Source organism: Camelus bactrianus, chromosome 2, assembly GCF_048773025.1.
Source record: "Camelus bactrianus isolate YW-2024 breed Bactrian camel chromosome 2, ASM4877302v1, whole genome shotgun sequence".
NCBI lineage: Eukaryota > Metazoa > Chordata > Mammalia > Artiodactyla > Camelidae > Camelus > Camelus bactrianus.
Genome location: NC_133540.1, coordinates 33,848,716 through 33,867,940, shown reverse-complemented (window position 1 = coordinate 33,867,940; position 19,225 = coordinate 33,848,716).

Here is a 19,225-nt window from a genome sequence, read left to right as displayed (position 1 = left end):
TAAACACTGCTCACTGTAGGTGGCCAATTAATACCCTGTATCCAAGCTGGAACAAATCCTTCCACTATATACGTAAAGCATGTAATCTCTTATCTGCTTAGGCATTATCAAATATTTTAGCAAATCCTAGTAACTTCAAACACAGGTTTAATGGAATGCAGTGCTAAAACATGCAAAGTCAAGAATCAAGTTTTTTAAGAACATAATCTGTTTTAGAAGGTTTCAAGAGAACTCCTTTGCAATTCCATTATAATCTCATCCCATGAGGAAAGACGTCTGATTTGGCAGAACATGACGCACTAAAGCAAAATGCACAACTTAGCCTTCCCCCAAATCAGAGCCATGAGCAGGAAAATCGTTTTAATTCCTTAGAAGCTGAGAGACTGTAGAACTGTTGGTCCAGTTCTCAAACATTTGGTCACCAGATAATATTCATATGAGAGGGAACTGAAATAGATGGCCGGATGACACTAGCAGTCTGATCCAGTACGGGCATGTGCAAGTGTTAATTCAACATTGTGGTTTGGACCTCATTATTAACTTAAAAGTAATACAATTTGTTATACCGCAAGCATGAAAAAAGCAAAAACAAAACCAAAACGTCAGACAGCAACGATGAAACTCTGACAAAATTTCAGTTTTTGCTCATTCGTACATTTTCTTTAAAATGGGTCTCTCTCTCCCCCAGCTCTGCTGTCCTTTTTCCCTGGGTAACTGGGATATATTTTAAGTGTCTTTTCATCTTTTCCATCTTCATCTGGGATTCCTCTCATGCACTCAGGGTGGTTTAGATGAAAGGTCAGAAAGTAGGTAAAGTGAGAGAAATCTCCCTTTCAAAGTCAGGCAAACACAGCGTGAAGCCGGAGAGGAAGACGAAAAAACAGACAGGGAGAGACAGACAAAACTGCATGTAGAAAACTGATCTGTCCTTGTATTTTAAAGCAAGAGCTGAGTGATATACTTGACTTAGAAGCAGAACATCTTACGACCCTTTTAAAGGCCAGAATATATAAAGCCAAAAGACAGTTACTATCTAAAAGCAGGGGGAAAAAAAAGAGCCATCTTATTTTTTAAGAGAGAAATTCTTTTTAGTGTTTGCACAGTTTAAGGAAATCTAGTGCTTGTGAGCGATGCAAAATAACACTTTCTTGTAATTTTATATAGTAAGCAAAGATTTAGAATATTTACAGACCACCCTGAGTAAGAACGTCACTGGCTTCTAGGAGCATGCCCATACCAGAACATTCATCTTAAAAAAAAAAAAAAGTATCCCTCAGGCCATATATGGTTATAGGGGAAGGTATGCCTTTGACCTACCAGAGCCTGCAGACTTAGAGCACAAAGTCATTGCAGCCTGCTGAAAGGATTTTCTATCTTTAATTTGTCATAATGACCACCTTTTGATCAGATCTGGCCAGAGCCTATATCAAGACACTAAGTTTCCTCATATCTCTGAGATGTGACAAAAAGAGGTTGTAAAGATGTTTGCATTAAAAATAATGCAAATTATTTTGAGTGACAGTCTGCTGGGGTGGGGGGGACCATGAGTCCGTGTGAAATAAGGTTTTTCCATCATTTGCCACAGGAAAACTGTATTGCTTTAGTATTTGGGGTGCCTCTGGCTTGCTCTATGCTCATGAGCTAACGTGGAAAGGAGGTCTGGGTATTATATTTTAGACCGTATACAACGAGTCTAGTATAAGTTCCTTTTTTTGATTTATGGGTAGGTCTTGAAACAGTCAGAATTTCTTCTTCTTCAAATCCATATAGGAACATTCCAAGCCTTCAGTCAAGAAGAATTCCTTTCATTTTTATTCTATGCAATGTAATTGTAATGAATTACAGTGTCTCACTATTTATATTCTCCACATACACTTTCACAGAAGTTCCCTGTCATTCTGCATTAGTTAACAGATGCTACAATGTCTGATCTTAAAGATTTTGTGGCCCTGTGTATTTTTCCTATTACCCAGGCAGCTAGATCTTTCCCCCCATTGGTTATTTCCTCTCTGGGAATAAAGGCACTTTGACTTAAGCATTAACCCCTTCTTGGTTCCACTTGCTCAAGCATATGGCAACAGTAGCAAAATCAATGACACCACGTTTGTCTGAAGCAGTGCTCATCCCCATTTACATATGAATTGAATGGTTACTAAGTTAGCTTTCTCTGAAATGCTCAGAATATTCTTTAAAAAAATATTCACAATAATTACTTTTCTATCAAGCAACTCTTGACAGCAAAAGATGCCAGGTAACTCACGCAGCATTATTTTCTATCAGTGGAGATATATAAACAACGTAACACGGTATGTTTACCTGCAGGTCACGATCTATTTGGAGCACAGGTTTTTAAATATTTTATTTTAATAGAGAAACAACAAGTTCCTAATGTATAGCACAGGGAACTACATTCAGTGTCTTGACATAACTTGTAATGAAAAAGAAAAAGAAAAAGAGTATATCAGTATCTATGTATATACCTGAATCACTATGCTGTACACCAGAAACTAACACAACATTGTAAATCAACTATATGCCAATTAAAAATAAATATTTTATTTTAGGATATCAGTTCAATTTTTAAAAATTGAATAGAATGCCTTTGGTTTTCTTCCCTTCTGCGTTCCTGAAGGATGCAATGAGCGTCGTTTAACGTTACTATTCTAGGATACAGAGTATTGTGCAAGTCTCCTTATGATTTGAGTTCTGTAACCACTGTCATTCATTTAGTCTGAGTTATTGTAACAGAGTGCCAAGGAGCCTTAGATTTGGTGATAATTTACAGTGTATAGGTATTTACTACAATAAATCTGTATTTATTTTAAGAAGAGGCAAACATCACCTGCCACCTCAAACGTAGGAGATTGGCATTTCCAAACCAAGATTAGCTATAAAGCTTCCTTGACTTTGGTCCAGAAGAGCAGGTGCTACTTTATTTGTATCAACAGATTAATAGATTGTACTTTTTACTTTGTGCACATTCATCCATTCACTGAGTCAAAGACTATGTTTCGTTGCCTTGTACTGGAATCACAGAGATTCGTAAGGATCACCTCTTGCCCCCAAGGAGGTCTGGAGTTCTGGTAGGCATCTTGCTGAAAACGTGATCAGGCAACGTCCTGGTTCTGTCTTTACCCAGTGTGCCCATGAGTAAAATTAAGTCAATTTTCTTCTGTTGGGTACAGAAAAGTCCACCCTAGGATAGCCTTCAAGTGTGGGATTGCCTATTCTCATTCAGAAGTGACTCACTATTACCTTCTTGCATCTGCTTCTGCAGGGCAGAGGGGACAGCAGCAAAGACAAGTACTGTCAGGAGGGGCCCTTGACCGAACTAAAGCCTTCCCATTCCTGGCTCTTACTCTGAAGCTCACACATTTTAAGGATTTACGTCTAGAAACACACACAAGACTTGTAGACACATGTAATATTCTCTGGTATTTGAAAAGATACTCTTTTAGTCTCAGATAGTGGTACAGAAACTCTGCAATCCTCTATTACAGAGCTTCCTGATTGCAGTAGACTTGTTTCCCAAAATTGTTTCCAAGGAACTAGAAAAAGCAAATAAAAACAATATTCCTGAGACCCAATTTAAATTTTGAAATTTTCAGAAACTCTTGGGATCGTATGATACTGGTTAAAATTTCTAATTTCAAAAAAACGCACGGAGCAAGTGAGGGCTTATTCAATATTGAGGGCTTTCAACAATGCTCCTGAGAGCCTCAGCAGGTGAGGCTGGAGTGAAAAATTCTGCACCTTTGACCACCTGATGTACTTCTGGCTATTGTAGGTATACCTGCAAGGTCAGCATAAGACTTCATTCGACAAACGATTCTCAAAGAAAGAAAGAAATTGTACAGCAGAGGGTAGGAGAGGCGTATAGCTCAAGTGGTAGAGCGTGTGCTTAGCAACCACAGGGTCCTGGGTTCAATCCCCCCTTAACTCCTCTAAGAACAAATAAATAAGCCTAATTTTTCTCACCAAAATAATTAAAACATAAGAGAAATAAAAAAGAAAGAAATACTACGAAGTACACATTCTAGATAGTGTGTTATCAGAGGAATTACAGAAACCCAGAATAGCTGTTTTTAGCATGAGTTTTTTTCCCCAAATAAAAACTTATGAAGACTATCAGCATTTTCTTGAAATCTGAATAAACTTTTAGTATTTACTATGGGACTGTCAGTCAGTTATTACTGCACAGAAGGTCAGAAATAAGCACTGTAGGAAGGATTTTGCAGGAAAACAACTAAGGCGAGAAGTGTAATGTAACCATAGTTATTCTTTGGGTTATAAATGTAAACCGATCTCATGCTGGAAAACTTTTCATTCACCGAGAAGTGTTTTTAAGGTGATATCAAATCCTCTGTAGGCCCATTATTAGCTTTTCTGTGAACGCGTGGATGTAGGAACACAACTGATATGCTAATGAATACAGTTTGTTGGCCTGCGTATTTAATTTAACATTGTCTTTTGTGTAGTTTCTCATACTTTAAAAAAAACCTGTATTGAAGGAGGAAATAGAAAAGACAGAATTGAAGCAAGTTGTCATTGGTCTAAAATTTTAAGAAGTGTGAAACAGGGACCTCAGCTCTTTACAAACATCTCCACGTCTCCATTTGAACAGCCGTGGGTAGCAAGGACCATCCGCCTTGAAGCGAGTATTTTCTTGGAGGTGGAAGCCTTAGTGGTCCTCGGCCTCTGGAAATTTAGTCTAGTCTGTCTTAGGGGTATTGTCCCCATTGGTCCCCCTTTCCTTTCCTAATCTCTTTTTCCATTATCTCATAAAGAAAACAGTTATAAAATAAATAAAAGGCCATTTCCACTGTGAGAACAAAAGCCAAATAATCCGTTAGAAAAGAATTGTCTTAATGAGCTGCTAAGCCTAAATTAGACTTCCTGATATAAACTGAAATAAAATGCCCACAGCTTGCGCTAAATGAATAACTATTGCACATATTAAGCAAAAGATGATCTCGTCTGTCTGTAAGCTAAAAAAAAGGCAAGATTTCCCAACAAGAGGCCAGAGGAAATGGGCTTGGGGGATGGGCAGATCACACAGTGCTTAAGTGTGAAGGTCCACTAGGATTTTCTCCAAATGTAGTTTAGATTAAGTACCACAGAATTGTTAGATCTATTTAAAGTTCCCAGCTACTGCAGGTATTAAAAACCCCGGGATAAGAAACAATCTATCCATTACCTATAGAGCAAATTTAAGGGATTAAAACAGTCTGCCTAGTGGTAGTCATAATCTATTAGGTTACAATATTTCTTCTATAGCTTCTTTGAAGATCTCTCTCTCAGCTTTTCCCCTAATGAGACTATCTCCACTTTGCCCCGGAAACCAAGTCAGCATGGCCACCTTTTAATTATCAGATTAGTTCAGTTTTAGACTTTGTGTCCTCCCTAATGTCACCTAAGTCCTCCCGTTTACTCAGAAAGCAGCCTGTAAATATTCCATCATAAGAGTGTACACAAATCTCCATTTTTACGTGCCTCTCCCCGCCTACGTTGTCAACGATCTGGAGAACGCCATTTTCCCTATCACGCCGTGGAGTCCCAGGCATTGAGTAGGTGCACAGCAATATTCAGTAAGTAGATGAACAGACAAATGATAGATAGATAGATGGAATAAATGAATAGAAAAGGGAATAAAATTTCACCGAACTGGGATGCTGCCATTATAGTGACAGCCTGGCACTTTCGCCAGTTCTTTTCGTGCCGTAAACTGGCATGTTAAACGCCACATGGCCAGGTGAATTCCGCTTGGTTAGCTGTAACCATTAAAATATCACCTGCAGTCAAACATACCTTTCAGTCCCTGTGTGTTATTTAAGAGAACTAAGGACCTCGCCCTAGAGCATTTCTTTTGGATAAACCATCTTTAAGGGTTAATGACCCAATGCCTTGCTTTAGGCCAAAAACTACTTCTAATCAGTCATGAGTCTCCCCCTATTTAGCCTGAAACTCTGATTATTGCTTAATTTAAGCACAAACTACTAGGCCAGCAGACCACTGTCTATCTCTGTCCTTTAAACCTAATGAGCACAGATTTCAGTGAATTTAATCAGTTGTTTACTGCAGTTTCGTTCCTGGCGCCAACAGAAAGTGTGTCCTTCACTTTTATAAAAAACTAAGCGTAATATCCTAAAAGATCAGATCATATTGATTATTTCCTCCATGGATCAACATCATTATATTTGCGATGAGATATTTTTAAAGTTACAAATTAGGTAACATTTTATCTCAATATTCTGCCATGTTACTCTCTGTTCACATTTTCTCTCTTAGCACAAATTTGATTAGTTTCTTGGAACATATAATAGCAATTATCTAATGACCGTGTGACCCATGTTTCTTCAGGCAATTTGATACCATATGATTGCAGAAATACCTTGGGTCCCTAAATTAGTAACAGAAAATTTATCATGGATTTTTCCAAAGCTGTGCTTTATAAATATTTACTGCAGCGCAAAACTTTGTTATACTTCTTGAGTCTACTTGATAATCTCCTGATTAGACCATCCCATGCTTGGAGGAGCCAAAGAAACAATGCGGAGTCTGCCAAAGGCAAGTAGTCTGTGTATTTCTTTCAAAATTCTATTTTTTTCAATAGCGTGTGTTTTTTTTTTTCTGATAAAATAAACGATTTAGACTAACAAGGCACTCGTTGATCTTTGACCTTTTCAGCCACATCAAAAGCATCTTAAAAGCCAATTAGTGGAAATGCAGAGAAAAGGTCATTTTATTACAGCACTCAACACTGGAACCATATTTTACATAGATTCACATTATCCCATGGCTTTCATTTGAAAAACAGAAAGATAAAGACTTCAATCATAAAGTAGGTAGATATTTTGCACGCACAAACGATTTTAAGCCTTCCTCATTTTGGATACAGTCATTTTCTTAGCACAGTCAACACACATAAGGGTCTCTGGTAAACTCTCTTGATGTTCTCTTTTGATGTAGGGACAGCCTTGATAAATGATGTCTATTGATAATCCCCAAACCTCATTTTAGTCACTGGCTGTAATTATTTTCTCACAACAGCCCTTCACCAGACTATTTCAGAAGAAGAAATAGATACAAGATTAAACATTAGCTTTTATTCTCTGTCCTCTTTTTCTTCTCTGATAGTGCAGATTTTTAGACAGGATAACATAGAGGAAAGGAAAATCAAAGACTTGGATGACTTCAGAATTAAGACCTCAGAAATTAGAACAATTATTTTATTAAAATGATTATTCAGTATACTTATAATAAAATTTCTAAAAATCAGGAATTTTAAGAAGCATTCATTCATTAACTATTCTGATTTGATTTGAGGATCTGCAATTTTCAAGGCCGCCCTGGGCTAGATAAACTTTGAATATTATAATAATAGAAAAGACATTGTTACAGTCCTTAGGAAATTATAGTCTACCAGAAGATGTTGCAATCTGGTCGATGCTTTGCTGTGTTGTGCTGGGACATGATGCTTTCTACCAGTTAATAAGGAATGGTAGAAATCATTTTGATTTTGGTAGCAGGTCTTTTCCTGTGGCACAGAGAACCAATTTATCTTTTTTTTTTTTAACTGAGAGGATCAGATTTTTCTCTAAGCAAGACATTATCTTTGTATATGTGGCAGACAAGGAAACACATATACAAAAAAAAAAAAAAATCCCTAGAACAAAAACCTAAATAGATCCTAAAATAAAGCATAATGCTATAATGCTATAATCTAAAAAGTATGTGCAGCTGGTAGAGTAAAATCTCCAAGGTCACTTGTAACATACAAGTATCAGGTATTGAAAAAGTGTATTGGACTTTGATTTTCTGAGCAAGAATTTCCAGTCTTTTCCTGAATGCTTTTCCTTTAAAGTACAAGCAGACCACATTCATCAAAACCAGATGCTAATGTCTCTCTGCTCAGTTTCAGTTATCAATATCGAGTTTGAAAGATCCAAAACATTTTTGTAAAAATCGACTATGCCTGTGATCAGACCATACTCACCAGGGCTGACACAAGCCAAGGTCCGTAAATGCCTTTGAAACAAGAAAAAAATCAAGGTCATCAAACTATGTTTTTCTCTTTATGTTTTTTTAAGTCAAAAAATTACTTGTTCAAGAAATTTCACATACATGTGCAGCATGCACACATACACACACACATATGCACACACATATTTTTGTTAAGATCTGCTAAACATTAGGCCAGAAGAGAAGCCAAACTTCCTGATCTGGTTGCTTTAAAAACCACAGATAATGAACAACCCAGCCCTCCAAACTCTGGTTGGCTGGGTGGACCACTGTGTGTCCATATGTTGGAGGTGTGCAGTCAGCACTGGTGTTGCTACTCCCACAGTCTTGAGTGGATGGGACCAGCCACAAGTTATAGCTCCACAGTTAGTACCAATGTGTTGGTAGAGATGGGACCATGTTGTATGCTAATATCCTCAAAAGAACATTGAAGTCCTTGAGTTGCCTTGGTGCCCTTCTCTTGGGCATCCAAATTCTAACGATATAGCATTTTCTCCAGCTATATTTGAATACTTTCCACAAAAGTCTTTCTTTTCCTCTTAGAGAATAAGACTAATGGCAATGATATCTTAGACAACATTTTATAGTTTTTTAAAAATGCATTTGGATACGTGATTTAAGGCTTTTAAAATATACTGCAGCTATAGAATTTCAAAGAGAAAAGTAATCAAATTTAAAAAAAAGAAGACTTGACTTCATGAATTCACTTATTGGCATAGAAATGATCCAAAATACCAAGTAGGTGTTAATATTCTGGTATAATATGTGAGAGCAGGTGGCATAATTTAATGCTACATGTATATTAAACATGAGCATCTATGTTAAATATGATCTAAACATGCATTTTAAGCTAATCATCTTAAGTATGCAATGGTAAATGAAATAATTAGGAGCTCTATCCTCATAGACCTTGTAGCCATACATTAAACAAACATATAAATTAATAAACACATAAATAAACAAGTAAATAAATAAATGATAATGTGTACAATGACTTCTTAAATTTTGTAGTGCATAGATGGGGTGATGGTTAATTTTTTGTGTCACTTTAACTGGCCCCTAGATGTTTGGATAAAAATTATTCTGGGGGTGTCCATGAGGATGTTTCTGGAGGAAAATGACATTTGAATTGGTCAGCTAAATGAATAAAGCAGACTGTCCTCCCTAACGTGGGTGGGCCTCACCCAATCAATTGAAGGCCTGAATGGAACAAAAAGTTCAAATAAGAGTAAGCATCCCCTGCTTGACTGCCTTCTGGCTGGGCCATCAGTTTTTCCTGCCTTCTGGCTTGAACTGAAACGTTGGCCCTTCCTGGGTCTCATGCCTGCCAACATTTGCACTAGATCTACACTATTGGCTCTCCTAGGTCTCCAGCTTGCTGACTACAGATCTTGGGACTGGTTGGCCTCCACAATCACACACCCTGTTGGTTCTGTTTCTCTAGGGAATCTTGAGTAACACAGATGGTACCTCTTAGGCAGTCTCACTTAGTCTGAGATGTGGACAATAAATAGAAATTCACAAGGTAAAGAGAGTGCAAAGCATCTGTACAATTCTAGAATTGAAAACAGCCCTATGTGGCTGAAATTTAGTGCAAAACACTAGGCTGTGAATTTTGTTTTACAGTCTAAGTGTAATTATGAAAGGTTTTTAAGCAGGGCCATGACTTGTGTTTACATTTTAAAATATATTTTATCCTTAAGCAGTTTTATATTTGCAAAAATAGATCACTAGAACTAGTGACTAGAGGACAGAGTAAAGGTGATGGGTGGGTTGAAAGTGAGATAAGACAGGAAGGGGGGTAGCAGTAATGACGGAGAGGAGTAAAAGTAAACAAAAGGTGGACAGGTTGTGGGGGTAAAGTCATCAGAACTGGCTTCCGGCTGAGGAAGATAAAGGAGAAGGAGGTAAAGTGAAAGATGATTCTCATGTCGATCGCCTGAGCAGGTAGGTTGACATAATTGCATAAGAGGCAGATTTGTAGAGGAATAATAATAGTGAAATTTGGGGCATGTCTATGTTCTAAATGTAGTGATCCAAAAGGTGATTTCTGAAATAATTGCGGATAACGATCTGAAGCTCAGTAAAGAGGTCTTAATGAGAGCTCTGTCTTTAGGACACATAGACTTATAAAGGGTATTAAAGACATGGCAATGGCTGAGATCAGCCAGGAAATAAGCACAGAGCCAGAAGAAAAGCACCTGGAGGACTGAGCCCTGAGTAAAAGTTTTAAATGTGGGAAGAGAGTGAACCCACAGACGATACCAAGAGATGGTCAGGAAGCAACGTAGGAGAGTGTGGTGTGACAGAAGTCAAACGAAGAACGGAGGAGGACAGAATGCTAAATAAGAGTGTTGTCAGTTCATTAGAACTGATAAGAGAACATGAAAATTTGGCAGATGGAGATAACTGGGGGTGGGAAAAGAAACCCATAAAGAGGGATTACCATATCTAGGAGGGGGAAAGATTACCCTAGTAAACAGTTCAAGACTGGTAGGATCATGTCACAACCAAAGTAACAGATTCAAGGAAAATCTGAAAATACAATAGAAGAATTCTGTACATAATTTCTGGAATTGCCTGCTTTTCTCAGATAGTAGGTCAACTCTATATGTACTATTTCACTGTGAACATTATTGTGTTAGAAACAGAGTTTAATAGGTAGGTTATTCCCCCCCCATTTGGTTAAATTCAAGTTGCCTGCACAGAAAAAAAAAGAAGTGCCAAAACTACTAAAAAGTTTCATAGAAAATTTAAGTCAAATAAAGATCTGATCATAATAGAGTAAGTAGGCCTAGAGCTACCCCCACCCCTGTCATAATCAGCTAGAAAACTAGGAAGAATATATGGAGCCATTGTTCACAGACGTTGGCATTGCAGGATGTGTGGTTCTGTAATCCCTGGGAGATGGGAGCCCTCTGTTTGTCCTGGCTCTCTGCCTAGAGGTGTGTTTATATCATGACCTGGAGAGAGGGATCTCAAGCAGAGCACAGGTGTATTACTGACTTGAGGAGACAGAGATAGGAGTTCAGAGAGCCTGAGGCAATGGAATTTGAGGAGCAGAGAACTGGGAGGAGGGAGAAACCCATGGAGAGCTTAAGAAAGCTCCTTAGGAACCCTCCTAAGCCTTTGGTTGAAAACGGGGCCATACATACTTAGTGTGAAGCTCAGTGAGTCTGGGCAAAGAAAGAACAGGGGATTTGTAAACTGAATAATTCCCAGATTGGGAGACATTTATGTACAGATACCCACAGTGGAGAGATTTCTTTACCACTTGAGAAATTCAGTAGCGATCTCAGAAATGTCATGCTTAAGTGGGAAGCCTAAAGTAGCACTAGAGTAGCTCTCACTAAGCTTAATAGCAGACTTTGAAAAGATTGAGATGATCTGCAAGTAAGTAAACTACTTGCTAGAACAAAATTCGACGTTCTTTAAAAGAAGATAAATACAACGCAAATACTCATCAGTTGAACACTGACGGTGTCTAGAAGTCAATAAAAAAATTGCTAGATATGGGGGTGAGGAGAAAACAACAGGAAAATACGATCTACATTCAGGAGAAAAATCAGTAAAACAAAAACAGAAACAAAAAAAACAGACTCAGAAATGACAAAGATGATGGACTTAGCAAATAAGGACTTACAAATATAATATCTAAAATGCTTATTTAATTGAATGGAATTAATAGCAGATTAAACATTTAGAAGTAAAGAGCAATGAGCTTGAACTCATAGCAATAGAAACTATTCAAACCAAAGCACAAACTAAAACATTGATATGAAATTAATAGAATCCCAGTGACCTCTGGAAACATCAAGTAGTCAAATGTGCATGTAATAGTAATCTTCAAAAGTGGAGCAGAGGAGAAGAGAAAAATTTTTGAAGAGTAGTTGAAAATTTTTCAAATGAAAACTAAAAACCCACAATTCTAAAAAGCTCAATAAACCCTGTACAGGATAAATAAAAAGAAAACTACATGTAGGCATATCATAAACAAATTTCTGAAAAGAAATGATAAAGAGAAAAATAGAAAAAAATCAACTACATCTTGCACAAAGGAACAAAGATAAGAAATATCACAGACATCTTGAATTAAACTTTGCAAGTCAAAAGATCTTTAAAGTGCTGAAAGAATAAAAACAAACAATCTCCCTGTCGTTCTAGAAATATCTTTCTAAAATATAAGCACAAATTAGAAAAACAAAGACTACGGAACTGTGTTGCTAGCAGACCTAAAAAATGTTAGAAAGTTCTCAGGTAAAAGGAAAATGATGGCAGATGGAAATTAATGTCTACACTGAGGAATGAAATGAGCCAGAAATGGTAATTGTGTGAATAAATAGTAAAGACTTTTTCATCGTTCCTGAATTTCTTGAAAATAAAATTAACTGATTACAGTAAAAACAATGACAATATTTATGGTGTTTATAACATGTAGAAAATAAAATATATGACCAAAATAGAACAAAACCCAGGAGGGAAAATGAAAGCATACTTTTTTAAGGTTGTTGCTTTATATTTAGGCAGTACAGTATTATTTGAAGGTAGAATGTGATAAGTTAAAACTAAACTCCAGAACAGCTACTACAAAATTAAACAAATTTAGTTTAAATCCAAGAATAGAAATGACATGATTACTAAAAAAATAGGTAATTATCCAAAAAAAGACAAGAAATGAAAGAAAGAATAGAATAGAAACCAAATATCAAAATAGATTTAAATGAAACCCTATCAATAATTCTATTAAATGTAAATCATCTAAATGCTCCAAGTGAAAGGCAGAGCTTATCAGACTTGATTTTTTTTAAAGCAAGAATTAACTGTATTCTGTCTAGAAGAAACTTTAGGTATACAGTACACATATAGATCACAAGTAAAATGACTGAAAATATATACCATGCTAAAAATAATCTTAAAAAAAAGCTGGAGTAGCTATATTGATAGCTGGCAAAGTAAACTTGGAACAAGAAATACTACAATGATAGAATATTTTGTAATGATAAAGAAGATACAACAATTTCAAATGTGTGCATACTCAACAGTAGAAGTTCAAAATACCTGAAGCAAAAGCAAAAAGTCCTCTCTGAGTAATTGATAGATATAGACATGAAAATAGCAAAGATTTTGTTGCAGAAAAGCGTGTGACAGCTCAGTGTTCCAGCTCAGTTGTGACAGCAACCTGAATCCGGGTAAGAGACCAAGTAGCACTCGGAGGGTTGGAGAACTCAGGTTTATTATGCCAGTGGGCAGAGAGGAGTTAACACTCCAAGCTCTGGACCCCATCTATAGGTTTACACAGGCTTTTATAGGCTACCAGTCTAGACTTTGCAACATTTTGTAACATCATATGCAAATAAGGTATATTTAGGTGATATATTAGGAACAATTAGGTGACTAATTAGGAACAAGCTTTGTAGAAATGGACCAATCAGGAGTGAGAGAAATAACCAATCAGGAGTGAGCTCCATGCAAATGAAGCACTACAAATGGACTAATCAAGAGTTACTTCAGGGAACCAACAGAAGTTTAGGGGTAAGTTCCACTTTCCTAGAAGTAAGCTGTTTCAGAGGCAAAAAGTGAGATAAAGCCGCTGGGCCAGGGAACTGGATGGTGCTGGCAAGGGAGTAGTGGCACAGCTGGGGTTCCTGCTGGTCTTTTTTATGGGGCTTCCCACCTCAATTTAGTAGGCATAAATAACACTATCAACCAATTTGACCTAATTATCATCATTTATAGAACATTTCCCTCAACATCAGCAGAATGCACATATCATTTCCAAGAACCCATGGAATATTTACAAACTATATGTTGGAACATCTTCAAACTACTGAAACAAGTTTCAATAAATCTAAAAGGACTGTAATCATATAGAATGTGTTTGTTAACAATAATGGAATTAAATTAGAAATCAAATATAAAACATTTTTTAAATCCCCAAATATTTGAAAACTAAATCCCATAATTCTAAATAACTCATGGATCAAAGAAGAAATCACGAGGGATATTAGAAAATATTTTCAACTGAATTAAGATGAAATCACAGAGCACTGAAATTTGTGGGTTGAAGCTAAAACAATGCTTAGAAGGAAATTTATAATTTTAAATGCTTATATTAGAAAATAATGTGTCTAAGAGCAATAATTTTTATAATTTCTACCTTAAGAAGCTAGAAAAAGCAAGGTAAATTATACTTAGGAGAAGGAAGGAAATAATTGAGTATTCATCAATGAAATGAACAACAAACAAAGAACAGAAAAAATTAATAAAATCAAAACCTGAATCTTTAAAGAGATTAATAAAATTCATAAGCCTCTAGTTAGATAAATGGAAAAAAGATGGGGAGAAAAGACACGCATTATCAATAGAAGGAATGAAAAGAGGACATCACTACAGAACCTATAAATATTAAAATTATAGTAATGAATTATTAAAGTAAACTTAGATTAAAAATGAACAGTTTCCTGTGGTAGACAAATAACCAAAACTCACCAAAGAAGAAACAAAAACCTTAATAGCCCTTTGGCTATTAAAATGGTAATTCAAAACCTCCCCTTAAAGAGTGTTAAAGGCCCAGTTGGCTTCAGTGGTGAATTATATCAAATGTTTAGTAAAGAAAATGCCTATAAAATAATTCAAATTATTTTATAAAGTAAGAGTTGGGAAGAGCACATCTCAACTTATTTTATCAAACTGGTAACAAAACCAGACAAAGACTTTACAAATAAATTACAGACTAATATTCCTCACGAGATTAGATGTAGAAACACTTTAAAAAGTATCAGCAAATCAAATCAATAAGATAAAAAGATAACACATTATGACATAGAGCAGTTTATTCCATAAATGCAAGGTTGTAGGAGTTCATGAAAATTATTCAATGCAATTCACCACATTAACAGATTAAAGGGAAAAGTGTATAGCTGTCTCAATTGATGTAGGAAAAACATAGACAAAATCCAATACCCTTTCAGAATAAAAAAAATTCTTAACAAAGTAGCAATAGAAGGAAACCTCTAACTTAATAAAGTACATCTATGAAATACCTATAGCCAATTTATTCTCAATGATCAAACACTAAATGCTCTCCCCTTAAGATCAAGAATAAAACAAGATGATCTGCTCTTTGCACTTCTATTCATTTTTGTGCTGAAGATCATGAAAGCTAGTGAAACCAAGGAACAAAAAAGCAGTAAAAGACATAGTTAGGAAATAAAAAAGTAAAGCTCTCTATCCAGTTTTCTTTTTCTAAATAAGTCCGTTGCATCAATTTCTTTCTTTTTGTTTTTCGGTTTTACCCTCTGTGTTCTAGTTCACAGCTGAGGACATTATTTTAGCTCTTGGTCTGTGAAAGAACAAACTCTCTTTCTGCCTGGAATCTGTCTGCTGCTTAGCCAGGTTATAACTGTTCTTCTCAAATCCATCAAAGTCAAACTTCAGACCTCTGGTAAGGTATGAAAATGGCCACCAATTACTTCCATTCCTGAAGGTATACTCCTTTGCAACATTACTTTACAGCTCAACTTGTCGAAGAGCAGTCCATGTCTTCACCCTTTGAATCTTTCCTTTTTACTTGCTTTGGCCAATGGAGAACTGCAGGAGTGACTTGAGTCAGTTCAAATCTAGACCTCAAGAGACTTGTTTCCACTCTTGCCTTTGGAAGCCTGCCATGCCATGAGAAAAAGCTTGAGCTGTCCTGCTGGATGACAGGAGACTGTTTGGAAGAGAACCAAAATGCCCTAACTTACAGCCAGTCATTGAGCCTGGCCTTCAGCAGCAAACTGTCAGCTGAAACCAGCCCAAATTGCTAATCAGAAAATTAGTGCAGCAGGGATGGGTATAGCTCAGTGGGAGAGCCCATGCTTAGCATGCACAAAGTCCTGGGTTCAATTCCCAGTGCCCCCATTAAAAAAATAAGTGCATAAAAAAAAATAAAATAACTTTAAAAAAAGAAAATCAGTACATTAACATAACAGCTGTCTTAAGCCACTAAATTTTGAACCTGTTTGTGACCCATTAAATGCTATCTAATAAAAGTATTCTTTATAATTTGCTCATAGAATGACCTCTTTTTATTTTTTGGCTTCTAGTATCATCTCCTCAAAGTTGAATCTGTATTCATTTTCCCCATCTCCTCTTACTGGGTACAAGTGAGAGTTCTATGTCCCATAACCTATATGGACTCTTTCAAAGTTTCAACTTCTTTCACAGCTTTGCCCTGCTAAATGACGTGTGTGTGTGTGTGTGTGTATTTAGTCTGAAAGCAGAAATCAAATTAAATTTAAAAAAGACTGATGTGAGCCTAAAGAATTATTATTTAACTGAAAATAGAAACAGTTCCCTTTACCTTTATCTTCAACTTATTTTTGATGCAGTGTCTGGTGGTTAGCAATTTATAAAGGGACATAAAAATAGTTAAATAATTGATGTATTTTGCCATTTTAACGCACATATCCAAGGAAAGTAAAATAAAAAAGTAATTTTCATCAGAACAGTTTGTGACATGGTGGCTTAGTTTATATGAGCCTTATTTGGAATGTCTCCTGTCAGAAGTGGAAAAGTCCAGATGTTCACATTGCAACCTCCAATGTGTAGCTCATTCACTTATTCATTCAGCAAACATGCATTCATTACCTCTTGTGTGCTAGGCCCTATACTAGACTGAGGTTACAATGATGGAAAAGACAAAGACCCCACTGCAGCATTTCAAAACACTGGATTTTAGAGACTACCCATGGGACGGATTGTACTTTTGTTAGTAAAGCACTGAAGCTTATACACTATATTGTTTTAAGGATCTCCCTGTTAGAAATACACTCATCACTTATATTTTTATATACTGTTTTAGGTAGGACAGAATCAAGTGACGTAACAGCCCTTGGCTATAATTCTAGATATGCTCATCAAATGTCACATGTGGGAAATACATCTGTCACGTATTTTGTCACAGTAATAAAACCACGGACTTGTGTGGGGCAGAAAGAGGCATATGTGATTAAACTGTTAAGGACAGGATAACACAGTATGGTGGCACCTAGGTGAGCAGGCCATGGCAGAGGCTTTGTATAGAAGATAATTCTTGATGTGGGAGGCAAATGGGTGCCTGCTATTTGGGCAAGATGTCAAGGAAGGAGAGGGTATTAAAGGCATAAGCAGCAATACCAAAGATGGAAAATGAAGGAAACAGTGTTTGGCATGGATATGAGTAAGGGACAGAGCACGGAGCACGGGGAAGGGGAGGGAGACACAACAAGGTCAGAGAGGTTGGCTGAGGCTGGATCGGTTGTAGAAGGTTCGCCATGCTGAATTTGGACTTATTTTTGTAGATGACAGGGAAATTACTGAATCATTCTGTGTGGGTAAATGCTAGAGAGAATTTGACTTAGAAAGGTCTCTCTGGAGGTATTTTGGACAGCAAATGAAGGGATGGAGACAAGTGAGGCCCAGCTTAAAAAAAAATTACAATAAAAATGCAAGAGAAGGCAAGGGCCTAAGGCCAACTCAGTGGTAGGGAAGGAGAGGACTAATAGCCAAGACATGGGAACAACCTAAATGTCCATCCACAGATGACTGGATAAAGAAGTTGTGGTACATTTATACAATGGAATACTACTCAGCCATAAAAATAATAACATAATGCCATTTGCAGCAACATGGATGGACCTGGAGAATGTCATTCTAAGCGAAGTAAGCCAGAAAGAGAAAGAAAAATACTATATGATATCACTTATATGTGTAATTTAAAAAAAAAAAAAAGACAAAGGAACTTACATACAAAACAGAAACAGACTCACAGACATAGAAAACAAACTTATGGTTACCAAAAGAAGGAAGGGGGTAGGAAGAGATAAATTGGGAATTTGAGATTTGCATATAATAATATATATAAAATAGGTAAACAACAAGTTCATACTGTATAGCACAAAGAACTATATTCAATATCTTGTAGTAACTTATAGTGAAAAAGAATATGAAAACGAATATATGTATGTTTATGTGTGACTGAAGCATTGTGCTGTACACCAGAAATTGACATATTGTAAACTGATTATATGTCAATAAAAATACACACACACACACACACTCACGAAAATCAACCTGAAGCTTAAAAGAAAAAAAAATGAAATTTAAGTCTTGTTGGAATGTGACTGGCAACAGAAGAGGAACTGGCCAGGATGACTCAGCTTTTGGACCTGGAGCATTAACTGGGTGAAGAGTGGTCTCATTAAGCACAGTAAGAAGTAGGCCAATAAGTTTTCAGTGATTTCAGAAATTGATGAAGCTAGCAGACTGTGATAATTGACTTGTCACGGAAGTAGAATAGGGAAGAGGCGGTTCTCTGGGACATCCAAGGAGAGTGTTTCACGGGTATCTTGAGTCCCTAGTTCTACTTACTGGCTGAGCAAGTGTCTTATAGACACATACATTAATGCTGAGGGACCCAGCCTGAATAATGGGCTAATGATCTTCTTTTGCAGATGGCAAAATATTGATATTGCGAACTGTAATTCAGTGTACAACCTACCTAAGATACTCAAAGAGTTCTTTTGCATTCTCATTACTCTGGGACCCATGTTCTTAGGCAAGTCTCTGAACCTCACTTTTCTGAGAGCATCCTGAACTAGATGGTTCCTAACTTTAACAACAGAATCTGTTCTGCATTGGAAAACAAAAAGGGACCTCATTACTGAATAAGACCTAGGAGAGTGACTGGGTGTGCTTGCGTGAATAAACTGAGTACTATATTTCCTCAGAAATACTATAGGGGGCATTGTCAGCTGGAACCTTCCTCTATGGCAATCACATCCATTTTCCCAGTATTTTAAAAAAAATTATTATTTTTTTATTGAAGTAGAGTTGATTTACAATGCTGTGTTAGTTTCAGCAAAGTGATTCAGTTATATATACATATATATGTATATCTCTGTTCTTTTTCAGTTTCTTTACCATTATAGGTTATTATACGCTTTTGAATGTATTTCCCTGTGCTATACAGTAGGTCCTTGTTGTTTATCTATTTTGTATATAGTAATATGTATCTGCTAATCCCAAACTCCTAATTTATCCCTCCTCCTCCTTTCCTCTTTAGTAAGTGTGTTTGTTTTCTATCTCTGTGAGTCTATTTCTGTTTTGTAAATAAGTTCATTTGTATCCTTTTTTTAGATTCCACATATAAGTTATATCCTAGGATATTTGTCTTTTTCTG